We start from the raw sequence: 14049 nt of genomic DNA, 5'->3' as shown, positions 1-14049 counted from the left end.
ACTTAGTAAGGCAAGGCCTTCTGAAGGACCTAGTCGATGAAGCCAGGACAAGGGAAGAACAGGCAAGATTGCCTCAAGCACCAGTAGCTCCGCCCCCCCCCCCCAGCACAACAACCACAAGCAGGAGGACCACGGGTGGTTAATATAATCCACTCAAAGGTGAACGAAAGTGACATACGAGGGGAAACCCAAAAGGTAAAACATCTACAGCACGTGAACCAGGTCGGGAATAAAAGACCTCGGCCTGAAGAATGCCAGGGACCAACGATAGCCTTTATTGAAACCGACCTGGAGATGGTCCAGCAACCACATAATGATGCCTTGGTAGTATCCCTCTAGGTTGGGAAGTGCCAAGTGAAACGCATCCTGATTGATCAAGGTAGCTCTTGCGACATCATGTATGTTAGATGTTATAAGGAACTGGGCCTTCACCTTGATGACTTGGAGCAATCCAACGGCCCGATGGTCGGCTTCAATGGAACGCCGACATGGCCACTGGGCGCAACAAACTTGGAAGTACAAGCCGGCACTAAGAAGATCAAGACAGAATTTTTGGTAATTGACACGCCCTCACCATACAACATCATCTTGGGAAGGCCATGGTTGCATGCAATGGGGGCAGTTCCCTCAACGCTGCATCAACTACTACGGTTCCCAACAGAGCATGGGACTGAAGAAGTCAGAGGAGATCAACTGTAGGCAAAGAATTGCTCCATGGCAGCAATGAAGTCTACCTGCAGCGTGCGAGAGCCAAAGAAGGCAGAAATTGAAGATGAGGACGTGGAAGTCCTAGAAGACGTCGGCAAAGAACCAGCCGAGAAGAGCGAAGAGGTGCTAAAGAAAATCCTCGTCCAAGATGGGGATGAAGAACGCTTCTTTCTTCTCGGCTCAGGCTTAGCCGAAGAAGAGGAAAAAGAGTTGAAAACTTTTCTAAGAGCCAACATTGAGGTGTTCGCCTAGACACCTTACGAAATGCCTAGCATTGACCCCGAGGTCACTTGCCACAGACTGAATGTCGACAGGTCGGCAAAACCTGTGATACAACGAGCCAGAAGACCGATGTTGATGCACATCGAAGCAGTAGAAGAAGAAGTAGACAGACTTCTGGAGGCCAGGGCCATTCGAGAAGTTCACTACCCGACATGGCTATCCAACACAGTAGTGGTAAAGAAGAAGAACGGTAAATGGAGGGTCTGTGTAGACTTCACCAGTCTCAACAAAGCCTGCCCCAAAGACAGCTTTCCTTTGCCCAAGATTGACCAGCTAGTAGATGCTACTTTAGGGCATGGAAGAATGAGTTTTCTAGATGCCTACAGGGGGTACCACCAGATAGCTATGTACCCTCCAGACGAAGAGAAGACAGCGTTTATCACCTCTAAAGGGCTGTACTGTTACAAGGTAATGCCCTTTGGGTTAAAAAATGCAGGAGCAACTTACCAAAGGTTGGTAACCAAGATGTTTAAATGCCTGATTGGCCAAACAGTAGAGGTCTACATCGATGACATGGTCATGAAGACTAAAGAACCTAAGGGTCATCTTGCCAACCTAAAAGAGGTATTTGATATACTCAAAACATACCGACTCTGACTCAACGCATCGAAGTGCGCGTTTGGAGTTGGATCAGGTAAGTTTTTGGGGTACCTGGTAACAAGAAAAGGCATTGAGGCCAGCCCAGATCAAATCAGGGCCATCTTAGAGTTGAAAAGCTCGACGTCGGCAAAACAGGTTCAGATACTTACTGGAAGGGCCGCAGCCCTAAACAGATTCATCAGCAGAAGCTCAGATAAGTGCAGACCCTTCTTCAACCTGGTGAAAAAAGCCACAGACTTCCTGTGGACAGAAGAATGCAAAGCCGCTTTGACCGACCTGAAGAAATACTTGACCATGGCTCTAGTCCTCTCAACACCTGAACCTGGGGAAGAGCTGTTTTTGTACTTGGCAGTGTCAGAACACGCAATCAGTGTAGTGCTAATCCGAGAAAAAAAAAGGGAGCAAAAGGCTGTTTATTATGTAAGCAAAACATTGGCCAATGCAGAAACAAGGTACCTACCACTAGAGAAACTAATGCTAGCTTTAGTAGTGGCTTCAAAGAAGCTGAACCATTACTTTCAAGCGCATAAGATTATAGTGCTAACAGAGCACCCACTGAAGTCCTTGTTACAACAAGGAGACTTGACTGGAAGAATAGCAAGGTGGGCAGTGGCCTTAGGCCAGTATGACCTGGAGTTCAAGCCGAGAACAACAATTAAGGGCCAAGTTTTGGTCGACTTCGTGGCCGAATTCACACCGGAGTCCATCGAACATCGGGCTCCGTTGAGCCAAGATGAACGATGTCAAAGCAAATAAGGAGAAGTCCAGCCAAAGACAAAAGAACAAAGAAAGGAAAAACTCAGACCCTGCAGCATTTACATCGGCGACTCCTTTCGCCTGTTTGTCGATGGGAGCTCAAACCGGCAAGGAGCAGGAGCAGGAGCAAGAGCAGGAGTAGTGTTAATATCACCAGATGGGGAAATATTGGAACAGTCCATTCGATTAGGGTTCAAGGCCTCGAACAATGAGGCAGAATATGAAGCATTGATTGCAGGACTAAAGCAGGTAGGCGGATGAGGTAATAATTTTTTGTGATTCACAACTTATAGTAAATCAGGCAACAGGAGAGTTTGCAACCCGAGATGAGAGAATGTCGGCATATGCAAACGAAGCCGTCAGGCTGGCAGCCTTGTTTTGCAACTGCCGACTTCTTCAAGTTAGCCGAGATGATAACAGCCATGCCGACGCGTTGGCCAACTTGGCAAGTTCAATACAAACTGGAAAGACAAGGACAATAATGATTGACTATTTGTCGGGTCCGAGCATAGAACAGCCGATCACAGAACAAGAAACAATGTGTATGGACTTGGGACCAAGCTAGATGGATGCAATTGTTGCATTCCTAAAAGAGGGAAAGCTTCCAGAAGACCATAAAGAAGCACACAAGGTCAGATTGAAGTCGACAAGATTCAATCTAACAGCGGATGGACATCTCTACAGAAGGTCCTTCACTGGACCCCTTTTAAGGTACGTACACCCTTTGCAGGTTGAAGATTTTCTATATAAAATTCATGAAGAGATTTGTGGAAGCCACGCTGGGGGCAGATCACTAGCTCACAGGGCCATTATCCAGGGGTATTGGTGACCCTATATGCAAAAAGATGCAGAAGCCTACGTGAAGAAGTGTGAACAATGCCAAATGTTCGCACCTTTGATACACCAGCCAGCTGCTGACCTGAACCCTGTATCCAGTCCATAGCCATTTGCCCAATGGGGCATGGATCTCGTTGGGCAATTGTCCCAAGCAACTGGTCAAAGAAAGTACTTACTGGTGGCAACAGATTACTTCACGAAGTGGATAGAAGCAGAGCCTCTTGCCAAAATCCGAGATATGGATGTCAAGAACTTCATATGGAGAAACATCATCACCAGATTTGGCATTCCCAGAGCAATAGTTGCCGACAACGGAACGCAGTTTGACAGCAAACTCATCAAGAACTTCTGTGCCAAATTCAAGATAAAGAATTACTTTTCAACACCAAGTTTCCCCTAGAGCAATGGGTAAGCGGAAGCATCCAACAAAGTAATTTTGGATGGGATAAAGAAAAGGCTGCAGGCAACAAAAGGAAAGTAGGTAGACGAGTTGCCCAATGTACTCTGGGCATATCGGATTACGCCGAGAAGATCAACAGGGGAAACCCCCTTTGCCATGGCTTATGGCACAGAAGCAGTCATCCCACTGGAGATCGGCATCCCAGGGATCAGAACCCAGGGAGCAGAGAATGACACTAATGATATACTTCTGGCCCGAGATCTAGACCTCTTAAAAGAAAGAAGGGAGAAAGCTGCAATTCAGCTCGCAGCACACCAGCAGCAACTTGCTAGAGCTTACAATAAAAAGGTCAATCCAAGGGATTTTCAAGTCGGCGACCTAGTCCTAAGAAAAGTTGTTGGCAATAAGAAGGACCCCAGAGAGGGAAAGCTTGGCCCAAACTGGGAAGGACCCCATAGAATTACTTCGGTATTGGGCAATGGAGCATACTGGCTTGAAGATAATGAAGGCAAAGCATTGCCAAGACCCTGGAACGCTTGTAATTTGAAATTTTTTTATCATTAGATGTTCCTTGTTATTTTTTGCCGACGTCATCAATAAAATCTTAGCAGAATTTTCCAAGACTTATGAATTGATAAAAGATACACAACATTGTTTCTAAATAATGAGAACCCAAGTGGAACCTAGGTTCATATTGGGGGCAGAGAGAAGATACAAATGCTTAACGCTTGTTGAAATTTGTAGCAATTTACAAGTTGAAGTTAAGCCGAGATTATTGTTTATCTTTACTTGTTAAAATTTGTAGCAATTTACAAGTTGAAGTTAACTCGAGATAATTGTTTATCTTCACTTGTTGAAATTTGTAGCAATTTACAAGTTGGAGTTAAACCGAAGTAATTCTTAACGCTTGTTAAAATTTGTAGCAATTTACAAGTTGAAGTAAAGCTGAGATAACTGTTTATCTTCACTTGTTGAAATTTGTAGCAATTTACAAGTTGAAGTTAAACTGAAGTAATGCTTAACGTTTGTTCAAATTTGTAGCAATTTACAAGTTGAAGTTAAACCGAAATAATGCTTAACGCTTGTTGAAATTTGTAGCAATTTACAAATTGAAGTTAAACCGAAATAATGCTTAACGCTTGTTGAAATTTGTAGCAATTTACAAGTTGAAGTTAAGTCGAGATTATTGTTTATCTTCACTTGTTGAAATTTGTAGCAATTTATAAGTTGAAGTTAAACCGAGATTATTATTTATCTTCACTTGTTCAAATTTGTAGCAATTTACAAGTAGATCATTGTTTAGCATTTAACTTAAAGAAAGGTTTACAAATTCGAGATTAAACCAGTATATGTTTTATCTTTGTTGAAGTTTAGACCCTGGACCGCATAGATGTTCCTTGTTATTTTTTGCTGACGCCATCAATAAAATCTTAGTAGAATTTTCCGAGACTTATGAATTGATAAAAGATGCACAGCATTGTTTCTGAATAATGAGAACCCAAGTAGAACTTAGGTTCACATTGGGGGCAGAGAGAAGATAGAAATGCTTAACGCTTGTTGAAATTTGTAGAAATTTACAAGTTAGAGTTAAACCGAAGTAATGCTTAACGCTTGTCGAAATTTGTAGCAATTTACAAGTTGAAGTTAAGCCAAGATAACTGTTTATCTTTACTTATTGAAATTTGTAGCAATTTACAAGTTGGAGTTAAACCGAAGTAATGCTTAACGCTTGTTGAAATTTGTAGCAATTTACAAGTTGAAGTTAAGCCGAGATAACTGTTTATCTTCACTTGTTAAAATTTATAGCAATTTACAAGTTGGAATTAAACCGAAGTAATGTTTAATGCTTGTTGAACTTTGTAGCAATTTACAAGTTGAAGTTAAGCCGAGATAACTGTTTATCTTCACTTGTTGAAATTTGTAGCAATTTACAAGTTGAAGTTAAACCGAAGTAATGCTTAACGCTTGTTCAAATTTGTAGCAATTTACAAGTTGAAGTTAAACCAAAGTAATGCTTAACGCTAATTGAAATTTGTAGCAATTTATAAGTTGGAGTTAAGCCGAGATTATTGTTTATCTTCACTTGTTGAAATTTGTAGCAATTTACAAGTTGAAGTTAAGCCGAGATAACTGTTTATCTTCACTTGTTGAAATTTGTAGCAATTTACAAGTTGAAGTTAAACTGAAGTAATGCTTAACGCTTGTTCAAATTTGTAGCAATTTATAAGTTGAAGTTAAACCGAAGTAATGCTTAACGCTTGTTGAAATTTGTAGCAATTTACAAGTTGAAGTTAAGCCGAGATTATTGTTTATCTTCACTTGTTGAAATTTGTAGCAATTTACAAGTTGAAGTTAAGCCGAGATTATTGTTTATCTTCATTTGTTGAAATTTGTAGCAATTTACAAGTTGAAATTAAGTTGAGATTATTATTTATCTTCACTTGTTCAAATTTGTAGCAATTTACAAGTAGATCATTGTTTAGTATTTAACTTAAAGAAAGGTTTACAAATTCGAGATTAAACCAGTATATGTTTATCTTTGTTAAAGTTTAGAAGCAACTTGCAGGATAAGAAATTGCCGAGGTAAATCATCGATTGGTATGACCGAGGTTTGTCTTCCCGAGAAGGCTACACAAAGAAGGAAGAGAATATATATGCAGAATATTCTAAGTATAGAATCATACCAGAGCAGTTAAGAAAAGACAAGGGTACAAACACTTAGAAAAGAAAAGTTATATTCATTCATCACGAAAAGAGCACATCGGAGAGCATACATTGTTCCAAAAAGATAAAGAAGAAACAAAATACAAATGAGCAAAAGAAAAACGTAAAGCTAAGACTTCTTTGTCCCGGATTGTTGAATTTGAAGATTAGATACCACCTCGGCCTCCTTCTCTGCCGCTATCTCGGCGTCGATTTCTTGGAGAGTTTCTTCAACAGTCTTGACCTCAGAAGGGATGTCAGCTGGTGCAATCTCAGGAACAGCTTCTGTGGGAACCAAATCACCTTTCTCATCCTGAGTCAAGTCTAGACTTGCTCATTCTGAGGAGGGGACTTGGCCCCATCAGCATCTTTTGATTTTCTGATCAAAGCCTCGTCTTCTTCCTTCTCGGCTTCATCTTCAGCATCAGATTCGCCGACATCTTCACTTGGAGTTGGAGCTGGAGGAAATGGCAGGGGAATGGCGTCAGCCTTCGGCAATGGAGAGTCCTCTGGGACATTGAGTTTTTTTAGAAAGGACATCCAACCCAGGGTGAAACCCTTGTTTCATGCCTCCTTCACTTGTTGTTCATAGGCCTCAGTAACGTCGGCCATGCCTTGAGTGTACGCCTTTTCATCAGCTTCTTTGATTTCAGCTTCCTTGGTGGCCAGGGCCTTCTGAAGCTCCTTCTCGGCTTAGGCCATTTTCTCCTTGGCCTTATTCTTTTGAGATTCAGCAACCTTTCTGATGGCCTCGGCAGATTCTGCCTTTTCTTCGGCATCAGTTTGTGCCTTGATGGCAGCCTCAGCCTATTCCTCCAGCTTTTTCATTTTTGACTGAAGACCTTTGTTGGTCTTCTGGAGGGAAGCGAATTCCTTCTTCATCTCGGCAAGCCTCGCCCTGTTCTCAAAAGACTGCATTGAAAAAGAGTGGGCATGCTGGATTGCCTGAAAAAACACAAGGCAAAAATTAGTACAAAGTTTCTTAAAACAGAAAAATTACCAAATAGAAGACGTTTACCTGAACAGAGTGCTGTAACATTAAAGCATAGTTCTCATACTCGCTATACTTGGCGTTCCGCTCCAGGTTACCTGGGAGAAGTAGAGCGGTACTGAGTGCAACGTCGACATTGATATCGTCGGCAGTGTCACTCGCCATTACGGGCTTATCCTCAAGGGTGATTTTGGGGGCCCAGGGGACATCGGGCTTTTTTGATCCCGAAGTTGTTGCGGAAGAAGATCTCAGCTTTTTTGTTTGTTGGGATTCAGATGGTTGAGACTCAGAGCGCCTCTTCCCAGCAGAAGGCTGAGATTTATCACTCTCAGCGAATTTTGAAATAGGCAGAGTGTCTTCAGACTCCACCTGAGCTACCTTAGCCTTTGGTAGAGCCTTTTTTATTCTTTTTGGTTTTGCTGGAGGTTAGGGTTGTGTTGGTTGTTCGTCAATGGATGATGGAATGTTGGCTAGAAGGTCTTTTGCAACGGGCTTAAGACGACCCATCTCGGCAGTAAGGACAAGTCTTCGCCGACGTTTTCGTTCTGCTATCGGGACCAAGTATGGAGTCGAAGTTGATGGTTGATCAGCTGGATCAGATGTAGATCCTTGATCTGTTCGTGATGTAGATGCAGTCGGTAGAGTTGTTGCAGAAGGTAGAGAAAGGCTTTTTTTCTTCCTTTTTGGAACGTTGGGCAAAGTTGACTTGTACGATGGAATGAAATTGAGAAGAAGAGGTGCTTTCCTCTTATGGACTAACAAGTCTAGAAGTTTCTTCAAATCCCTGCTGGGAACGTAGGATTGGCGAAAGTCTTTCAGTGGCTTACGAACATCTGCAAGAAAAACGAGACATCAGAAGCGAGTAAATTATTTAAGACTTTGAAAGAAAACAGGCAAAGCTGAATACTGGGCTCTTACTCTTGTCTTCTAAAACTGATCGAGGAAGAAGGTAGAGATGGATGTCCTCGTCTGGAGCAAACTCCCAATTTCCCGAGGTAATGAGATAGTCATCTCCAGCCCCCTTGTTAGAGTCTGGGAGGTCGGCTACAATTTTGAATTCCGTAGACCTCAGCTTAAGGTAATAAATGTAGCCTTTTTCTTTCAAGTTAAGGGCACACATAGTATAGCAGTACTGGATATTAGTTAGGGTAATTCTAGTATTTTCTCGTTTAGCTAAGGCTATGACACCAGAGATCACTCGGTAGAAATTGATTACCATTGCATGGGGTTCAACTTATAATAATGAAGAATCTCGCGAAAAAGGATGTTGAGTGGGAGCCGAAGTCCACACTCTATAAAGGCAACTACAGGGAAGGGCATGGAGTTTTCTGTTGGCATGATGGAGTCATCATCCCCTACCAATCTCAGATTGACATCGGCTGGGATTTCGAACTCTTGCCTAAAAAAGTCTAGCTTAGAAGGGGTGTCTACCTGATGTTTCCACATACCCATGATATCGGGGTAACTAAAGGTATTGGATTTCAGAAAGAGGGTGTATCAAGAAAGGGGTTATTGGGATCTCGGCAAAGACCTATGTATGCCAGTGGTACAGAAAGTCTGTGAGGGATGTTTCAGTTTTCCCTAAACTGTGGGTTCTACAAACAAATCCCAAACCTAAAACTATGAAAACAAAGATTGAAGGCACGAATCTAGAAAACAGAAAACGAAGGTGAAGTTTCAGAATCAAGAACAGGGATGGGCTATCAAGAGCATAAAGAATACGAGAACTAAAGGATCAAGAACAGTGACAAAAATGCAGTAAAGTAGTGCGACGGTGCGTGTGTTCAAGATATGGGCAAGGGCCGAATCAAGGAGTAAACGCATTCAGATGTATGATCCACAAATTAGATATTTGAGCAAGGCAGTAATAACAGGAAAATCTAGAAATAGTCAAGAATTGAAATAAGAAGGAACAGTTGCTTACCAGAAAAAATGAAGCCGATGTGAGGGCTTTCGAAGTCAGACGATAGTTACAGATGTGACAGAGTGACGGAAGTTCCACCAGAAAGATGAACAAAGACAAGTACAGAGCTTGGAGTTTCAGCAATGGCGGATTCGAAAGAAAGAGTTTTAGAGAGAGAAAAAGCAAAAGAAATCAAAAGCAATAGTGAAGAAGTGAAGGTAGAGGGAAGAGTTTTGTCAAAAACCCAAAACGGCGGCAAAAGGTAATCAATGCGCCTGGAGCAGCGCATACGTCAGGCGGCGTGCACAGAAAAAAAACGTGGTTTATAGGCGCGTCGCAGACACGATCCAATGAGGTAAAGACGCATGAATAAAAGGTTGAGTAAAAGATGCGTGACAGCTCACGCATGTGAAAAAGTTCACTGGAATTCTTGCTCTCCGAAGAGAACATGTCGACCTTAAATGAATGATCTCGGCCGAGGAGTTTTTGAGCCAATGTACAGAAAGAAATATCGATATAGGTTTCATCACCTCAGAATGCCGAGGTAATAGAACCTAGGGGGCAGTTGTGGGGATATATTTTCTGAATACCAACACGTGGCAAGGTGATGCAGACGTGTCAGCCGAGGTGCCACGTGTCCTGGTTGTAATGCCGAGGTTATCTCGGCAAGGCCGAGGTTATGTCCGAAGATATCGGAGTCCGATATATGCGGATAGGGGACAAGAGTCCTAGCATAAAGAGGAGACTTAGCCAAGATAAGGATAAAGCTCTTAGGGAGTTTATCTTTATCTCTTGAGAAGTCCAAAGAAGTTCTGAATTGGAGCCCATAGAAGTTAGGCTTCTAGTGGGACTAGGATTGGGTAAACTATAAAAGAGAGGCACCCCTGTGGGTCTAAGGTACGCAATCTATGCTTTGAATAGTAAGTTTAGCACTTGATTATCTTAGAGAGATATACTGACTTGATCGTCGGAGTGCCCCCGGGTGGACGAACCATCGCCGGAATCTTCTCTTTCTGTTGCAAGTCAACCAGGTGCCATCTATTCTGCCGGTACTTTCCAGCTGGTTACTAAGTGGGCAGTGTGGTCAGAAAATCACTCACACACATAGAAAGAGGGTTTTCACTTGAAATTTACTTTTAAAATTTCTCTAAAAGTGAATACATTAGAAATTAGTCATAAATATTAACTTACAACACTCACACGTAGCGTAGAGGGTGAAACTAACTTGACCCATCTTAATCAGTTACATTCCTTCATAAGACCTCATGATGGCGTAATAAGATTATTGAATAATTTTTTCATAAGCCAAAATAAAAATATTAAAAATCATCTTAATATTAAGCTTTCATAATATCATAATTATCTATCCAATTATACATATATGTATATATAAAAGGTAAATTACACTGACCACTCAGATTTATGAAAATGTAATAAATTTTGTAAATTTGACTTGCACCAAGCATCATTTTAGAGAATAAATTTGTTCATAAATTTTGTGAAGAATACACACTTTACTATTTTTTGAACAATAATATGGTCACACCTTCGATATCAAAACCAACCAATGAGCATCAAGTATAATATTCACACACTTATTTGGTGTGAACAAATTTACACTCATCAATTTAATAAGGTTGAAATGGTCAAAATTAATATAAATGAGTGTAGACAACTGAATAATCAATAATAAAATATATATTTTGATATAAAATGGATGATGTCATTTTTTTATCTATACAATCGACGAAAAATTAATGAAAAGATTTCAAAATGTTATGGTAATTAAATCTTGAAGGAGTTTTGTGTAATTTACCTATAAAAAAAAATAAGAGTGATTCTATTTATACACCATTAATACTCTCAGTATACAAACAAAATAATTTTTAGAATTAAAAAATATCTTATTTCATACCTTAACTTTCCATTATTACTCCTATATTAACACACCACTAACTATTTGAATACACATCATTACACATATTAAAAACTCTTCATCTTCACCACTGCATACAACAAATCCCCCCAACCTTCAGAATAAAGACCATTCGGCCTCCATATTCATCAATATTGATCTCTCTAGTTGGTGTTGAACTCTCGTCGTGTCTCATCTCATCGTTTTAAATTGTTGGCGGAGTGTTTCATTAACCTCCATCTTCGCTGGTACTGATCTTCACTGTCGATGTTGAACTCTCGTCTCTCATTGCCATTTCAGATTACCATTCTCACCCTTTATTTATGAGTGTATATTAATGGTGAAGATGATGAAACATGATCATACCTCTTTCGTAACAAGTTAATTTTTGTAGTCAACAACACAATTAGTTTTAACATTGCTACATTGGCTGGGTATAGAATTATGTAAAAAATTTAACAAATTCATCAAATTAGTCATGTACAAGAATACAGGGTTGAACAAACTTAATGTGTTCAAAAATATATATATGAATAACGAATAAAAAGTTTAATTTATTTTAATCGAACTAACTAAAAATGTTCAATTTTTTTTATATATAAACATTTAATATGTGGTCAATCTTAATAATTTGAACAAAATTTTTTTGGTCAAATATGAATAGTCGACCATTTTGTAAAAGTTAAACTCTAATTATTCGAATACGACGAACAAACTCATCCTTCTCGCATATGAATGAGACAAATAAAAAATCAAAAGATGAACGAGATAAATAAAAAATCAAAAGGCTAAGTCATAAACTAACTTTTTAATGTTTAAATCAACGTTTTTAATGTTTATATCAGAATCAATCATCTCAATGTCATCTATAGTGTACAAATCTTCAAAACTAATTGATTTCAATATTCTTAAGTCCTAAATCTTCAAAAACAATAATACTTTGAGTTTGAAAAATAAGTATAATGAGGAAGAGAATGAAGTGAACTAATTGATAATGAATGATATTATGAGTGTATATTAATGATGAAGATGATGAAGAAATACAATATTTATATATTAAAATTCTAAATCATATAGAGATGATAGTATGTGAAGAGTATTTTATGTTTTTAAGGCCTGGTTTGGGATTTTTAAAATAAACTAAAAAGTCAAAAAATTACTAAAAAGTTAAAAGTTATCACTATTCAAAAAAAAAATATTAATTTTACACGAAACTATTACAAACTGAATTGACGTCCCATAGGCATGAGCTGACTTTTTGGAAAAAATTGCACAAGCGGAGTGCACAAACAATATGGTGTTTTTTGGTCTGTGAGGGCCCATTACGGGTCCCGTTTTGATAATCTGAACCGTTCAATATGTACAACTCGTCGAGTATTATATGCCTATAAAAAATCACGTTGATCGGATATCGCTAACTACATGATCAAATCAGTTTTGTACAAAAAATGGATGGTGTTATAGTTAACGGTTGAAAAAAAATTAATCCGATCAGATAGCTATCGATATCCGATCAATGTGATTTTTTAAAAATATATATTACTCGACGAATTTTACACATTGAACGGTTCTGATTAGTAAAACGAGACCCGTGGTGTGTCCACACGAGCTGAACAACACCATCCATTCAATATCCGAAAAGGAGGGAATCATCTCTTAGCCTATACACTACACGCTATCCTTTACCTCATTTTATCGTACAACCTATTTTATTCCAATCTTCCCATATACATTAATTTATACAATTTTTTAATACATATTTTTTTTAGGGCAAATTACATATACACCCCTCGAGGTTTGGCTAAATTACAGATACCCCTGAGGTTTCGGAAATTACATCCCGCCCCCTGAGGTTTGTATTTTCATAACAATTTGCCCCCTGAGGTTTATATTTCATAACAAATAACCCCCTAATTTCTTATGCAAATATAGTATTCAGGGGGGAATTTGTAATTTCTCAAACCTCAGGGGCATCTGTAATTTGGCCAAACCTCGAGGGGTGTATATGTAATTTGCCCTTTTTTTTTATAAAAAGTCAAAAAATTATTCTAAACAACCATATTTTTTTTCTCAACTTTTTAGTCTAAAAAATATACTTATTTAGGACACCTAAAAAATATAAAATTTTTGAATGGGTAAAATACCCCCTATATTGTCCTTACTAGTAATTTCATTAAAGAATATTATTGAAATATAAATCATTTGGTATCTACAATATAAATGCACTTATTTAAGTCATATTACTTTTTTTTAATTTTTGAACAAATTTTTTTAAAAAAATTAAAAAATATATTTATTTAGACCATTTCAAATAATCTACTAATAATATGTACGAAGCCGATTAGTAGTGTGTAAATAAAATTACCAAAAAATAAATGAAAAGGAAATGACGAGTGTGTCCTCTCTCTAGGGCTTTGAAACCAACACACAAAATCCACATTTCTCTTCTCAGCCAGTGAACGATCTCTTCTGGTGAGTTTGAATCTCTGCTTCTGCTATTTTTTCAATGTTTGATCTTCACAAACTCTTCTTGATTCCCTGTTTACTGGTATGTATATACATAATTGCGTATATGTATGTGTATATATATATATATGTGTGTGTATAGTCACGTTAATTTTTTCACTCGGCGAACTCTTTGATTCATGCTTGGTCATACTTCAGATTGCCCTAATGATCTTTGTGTGCGTATTTGTATGTGTTTGAATGTATTCAAAAATATGTAGTTATAATGTACATATAGGGTGATTATTCATTTTTATTCATTTCTCCCGGAGTATGGACACCTCGTGCTTCATAAGGTTTTTTATTAGTGGAGAGATACAAGGCCCCACGATTTATGTTGGAGATGGGGAACAACATGGGGCTTGATTGGTTTGGAGTATGGACACGTGGTGCTCCGGGAGTATTGAATAATATTCCGTACATATATGTGTACACAGTTATATAATGCC

The sequence above is a fragment of the Camellia sinensis genome, chromosome 7, assembly GCF_055761805.1.
Source record: "Camellia sinensis isolate YWXY chromosome 7, ASM5576180v1, whole genome shotgun sequence".
NCBI classification, from domain to species: domain Eukaryota; kingdom Viridiplantae; phylum Streptophyta; class Magnoliopsida; order Ericales; family Theaceae; genus Camellia; species Camellia sinensis.
Note: the sequence above shows the minus strand (reverse complement) of the source record.